The following is a 5,471-nucleotide window of genomic DNA, read 5'->3' as shown; positions in this document are numbered from 1 at the left end:
AAAGAAAGTTTTTTTTAAGTTTTCAATTATAAACATTAATGGCCTTATTCATAAAAAATAAAGTAGCTTTATAAAAGGTTTATAAATTCGCTCGAGCCTCGATCTTCGATTATTACCCAACTGAAGTTCGGTTGCCATAAGCCTAAGTCGGCTCAGCTCGATGTTCTGGTCACATACATAAGTACACACTTTCATGAGTCTATCTCTTCTTATTCTGGTACTTACAAATATCGGACCAAAGTTATAATACCATTTCATGCTCATGAAAGGTATAGTTTTCAGATTTAAAATCGGTGAAGTAGGTAACAAAATATAAATTTAAACATTTTCTTAACTTCTTCCCAGCGTATCTATTAAAATGTCATTTTCAAAAATTTCTTGCACTGCTATGACATGTCATTCCATCTCAAACATACTGTTATAGCATGTCATTTGGGGTGTTCACAGTTCGTTCCAAATTGTGTCTGAATATGTAGACTCTACATTTTGAGATATTTTTAGCATCAAACTGTGAGCACCCCTTTCTAGCAGTCGTCGCAAAATCGTCTCAAAACTTTGCTGGTGTTGCCAGACATTTCTTCTTTGCGTGCATTTTTTATATGTCGCCTTTCGATTTTGTTTCTGAAAAATTGTAATTATTTAACTTAATTACCAATTCCTAATATTTGTTATTTCTTTTCCTTGATTTGTTTCTTTTCATCAGAAATTGCGCTCAAATTAAATGCAAATACAGAAAACGTGCCCAATAAATAAAAAAATTGTGATTAGTATTGCCATAATGCAACCCTGCTACGAGGTTGCAAAATGTAGACGCGTAAAAAACATACCTTTGATTGTGACAAAATGTAGACGGCGTCGTTTTCCAATTTTGTATGGGAAACAACAACGCTACAGATTTTACGGTTAGAAAACGTCTTAAAATGTAGACGTCTACATTTTGAGACACTATTTGGAACAAACTGTGAACACCCCAACTATTTGGAACGAATTGTGAACACCCCAATTGCTTCTTAGCTCAGCTGTTGTTTGCTGTTGTGTTTCTGCAGCATATTTTTAATACTGTTTAATAGCCCGAACACAATGAAAACGACGAGCTACGGACCACAGCTGTCAAATTATTTTAACACGTACTCTTATGAAGATAATTATTTTGGCGACGACCGGGCTACGCGACCACTGTGGTTGTGGCCAGATAAGGTGCTCCCTCTTCTTTTATGTCAAATTCATACTAATTCATGATGTCGCTGCCGCATTCAAAAAAATCATGTCGTCATCGACAAAGCGTTTAGATAATGAAGATAACAAATTGGAAGCTGTGGCCCGTAGCTCGTCGTTTTCAATGTGTTCAGAACTTAATCCTGCCTTGTATGAAAATCTATATAGCAGGGGTGGGCAAGGCCGAGGCCGAAAAGAGCCACATCTAAGTTCTGAATGCTACAAAGAGCCACAAAAAAAGAACTAGAAAAACCAAAATTTTATTTTTAAATAAAATTATTATTAGAAATGAAAAACATTAATTGTATTATTATTCTATTGTACGTAAGATAGATATAAAAGAAAATTAAAAAAATCCCTTTGGCGAGATTTTCAAAATCTAGGTCTTCTTCTTCTTAATTGGCGCTGTAATCGCCTAAGCGATTTTGGCCGAGTCCAAAACAGCAAGCCAGTCATTTCTCTTCTGTGCTAACTGACGCCAATTGGAAATGCCAAGTGAAGCCAAATCCTTCTCCACCTGGTCTTTCCAACGCAGAGGAGGCCTTCCTCTTCCTCTGTTACCAGCATCGCGGCCCGCGTTGAACACTTTCAGAGCAGGAGCGTTTCTGTCCATCCGAACGACATGGCCAAGCCAGGGGAGCCGCTGAATTTTAATTCGCTGCACTATGTCTATATCGTTGTAAGGCTCATACAGCTCATCGTTAAATCGTCTGCGATATTCGCCATCACCAACGCGTAAAGGTCCGTAAATCTTTCGCAGAATCTTTCTCTCGAAAACTCCAAGAGCCGCCTCATCAGATGCTTTCATTGTCCATGCTTCCGCGCCATACACCAGCACAGGCATGATGAGTGACTTATAGAGTGTGATCTTTGCACGACGAGAGAGGACTTTACAAAGGACAAAGTAGCACTTGTTGGCAAGAGTGATTCTCCGTTGGATTTCAAGGCTGACATTATTATTGGTGTTAATGCTGGTTCCCAAATAAACGAAGTCTTTCAAACTTGTAACTGTCAACAGTGACGTGGGTGCCAAGACGCGTATGCTCTGACTGTTTGTGTGATGACAGGAGATACTTCGTTTTGTCCTCGTTCACCACCAGACCCATTCGCTTTGCTTCTCTATCCAATCCCGAGAAGGCAGAACAGACGTAGCCCTTGTTTTTACCGATAATATCGATGTCGTCGGCATACGCCAGCAATTGTACGCTCTTATAAAGTATTGTGCCTGAGCGGTTCAGTTCTGCGGCTCTTATTATCTTCTCCAACATCAGATTAAAGGAATCACACGAAAGGGAGTCTCTTGTCTGAAACCTCGTTTGGTATCAAACGGCTCGGAGAGGTCCGCCCCTATTCTAACGGAGCTGGTGGTATTGCTCAACGTCATTTTACACAGCCGTATTAGTTTCGCGGGGATACCAAATTCAGACATCGCGGCATAAATGCAACTTCTCTTCGTGCTGTCGAAAGCGGCTTTGAAATAGACAAATAGATGGTGCGTGTCGATCCTATTCTCGCGGGTCTTTTCCAAGATTTGGCGTATTGTGAATACCTGATCTAAGGTGGATTTTCCAGGCCTAAAGCCACACTGATAAGGTCCAATTAGCTCGTTGACGGTGGGCTGCAGTGTTTCGCACAATACGCTCGATAAGACCTTGTAACCTATGCTTAGAAGGCTGATTCCGCGGTAGTTGGCGCGTATGGCGGGGTCGCCTTTCTTGTGGATTGGGCAGAGCACACTTAAATTCCAGTCGTCGGGCATGCGTTCATCTGACCATATTCTGCATACGAGCTGATGCATGCACCTCATCAGCTCCTCGCCAATAGTCAATAGGTACGTTCGTTTAAAATCTCCAGTAAAAATGTCCAACAGCGAAATTCCGGCGAAATATCACTGTTCTCTCGCAAGAGAAAAATATCCAAAATAGTACGCGAAGAGAAAATTTCCAGAAACTTGCAAGTTGGACGAACAGCTGATAGAAATTTTGTTTACATTAACAGGTCTATTCTGCACGTTACCGAAGATTTTGTGACCAAAAAATTTTATTACCAAAAAATTTTACCACTTCTTGTCACCGCGATTCTAGGTACGTTGGTAATGCAGTGAAAATATTCAGCAACTCAGCTATGAAGATTTGTGGAAATTTCTGTATTGCATATTTCAGGGGGCAATATTTTGTTACCAGCTTGTGAGATGCTAACCAAATTTACCGGTTAAGGGCCGGTTACTCAATGTCTGGTTAACACTAATCTCCGGTTAAACATAGTTATCGACGTTACCGACTCCCTGTTATATACAGGGAGTCGAAGACGTCGATAACGGATGTTTAACCTCAGATTAGTGTTAACCAGACATTGAGTAACCGGCCCTAAGAGAGGGCACAGAATGCGAAAAAGGTTTAAAAATTGGCAGACACTTTAATTACCGGTTATAAAATTTATGTTACCAGCGCAGAATAGACCTGTAAAAAGTTTAACATTGAAAACGTAAGAAAACAACTCCTGAATTCTTATCCTGACTCAGTTCACTGACCAAACGAATAATTACTTATTTGTTACAAGTTTAATTAGTCGCATTTTACTATTAGAGTACAACTCCACAAAAAGCTATTCAGGCGTTTGGCCCCTTTCAGGCTTTCAGCAATAGCTTAATTGTGTGCGTTATCTTTCCTGACTAAGGCCCAATTTCAGATGGCCTATTTAAGTACAGATTGTTGATTAACTTCCACTGTTCATTTTCAGATCATACATATAGGGCCGGTTACTCAATGTCTGGTTAACACTTATCTCCGGTTAAACATAGTTATCGACGTTACCGACTCCCTGTTATATGCATGGAGTGGAAGACGTCGATAACGATGTTTAACCGCAGATTAGTGTTAACCATACATTGAGTAACCGGCCCTAAGTCTGCACTTAGGGCCGGTTGTTCAATGTCTGATTAGCACAAATCAGAGGTAGAAGCTCCGGTTAAATAGAACGACTGCTTTATCGAAAACGTCGGTAATGATGTTTAACCGGCATGTGGTGATAACCAGACATTAAACAATCGGCCCTTAAACGGCCAATATTGACTATTTAAAAGCTAAGTGAAAGTTATTGGTTTTATATTAAAGTGAATTTAATTAAATTTCAATAGCATACATTCTAATTTTGCCGAGTCATTTGTTGCTATCATTATTGTTGTATCCTTTGTAGTTAACTTTCATTTTGTTTTTGCACATTTGCTCTACTCTTTTTGTTTACTTCTTCTAGTAATTCTTGTCACAGCTGTTTGCGTTGCGTTTATTAAGTGTCATAATTACAGTGATACTCAAACTGTTCGCTACATTTATTTAAAGCTATTTACATGAGCTCCTTAATTGTTATAATTTATTTTGTTTGCCTTTTATTAACGAGTGTATTACATAAATCTTTCAATATGAAGTGTGATCTTGATACTTGCCAAATTAAAACCGATTCTGAACGCTACTTATCGTGCTGGCTGTGTGATGGTATTTACCATCTGAAATGTGCTGGTTTGACGGGAAGAATTCTCGTCACTATTAATGATGGCAAGGGCCTTCGCTGGTCTTGCGTAAAGTGCAGGTCAACCGAAGTTGATCTTTTCAAGCTATTTAGGCAAACCAGAAATGGTTTTACAGAAATAGGAAGGTAATTGTCGGTACTGACAGAAAAATTTAAGCATTATGAAAATATGTTTAAATCATTCAAATGCTTAGATACCTTGCAATCTGTTAAGGATATCCGTGTGACTAAACGTAAGCGTCTTCATAGTCCATCGAAGGAAATTGCTGCCGTTGCACGTCAGAATAATCTTCCGACGGACTTAATTAATTTATCCTCTCCGTGTCCTCCACCATCAGAATCCTCAGCCTCAAAAGACAGTGTAACGAAATCTGCTTCGGATAATAAAGAGCCTGAAGTATCTTCCCCTTCCCCCATTGAAGTGGTGGCATCATCTTCAAAGCCTCCACCGCCTTCCCTATCCTCAACTACTAACGCAGAAACTCAACCCCCTCCACCGGTAATCCAGTCTGATACGAGGAAACTAGTTGTGGTTCCGCCAAAGAAGTCAATCTTTGTTTCTAGATTTTCGAGAGACACTACCGAAGACGATATAAAGCTTTACATCTCATCAAAAATTTCAACTGTCGACTTAAACATCAGAAAATTTAATTTTAATTACGAAAGAAATATTGCTTCATGTAAAATTGACGTAAATTTAGATAATTTTAATGCGCTGCTTAGTAGTTCTT

The sequence above is a fragment of the Rhagoletis pomonella genome, unplaced genomic scaffold, assembly GCF_013731165.1.
Source record: "Rhagoletis pomonella isolate Grant_MI unplaced genomic scaffold, Rhpom_1.0 Rhpom_scaffold_00575, whole genome shotgun sequence".
NCBI lineage: Eukaryota > Metazoa > Arthropoda > Insecta > Diptera > Tephritidae > Rhagoletis > Rhagoletis pomonella.
Note: the sequence above shows the minus strand (reverse complement) of the source record.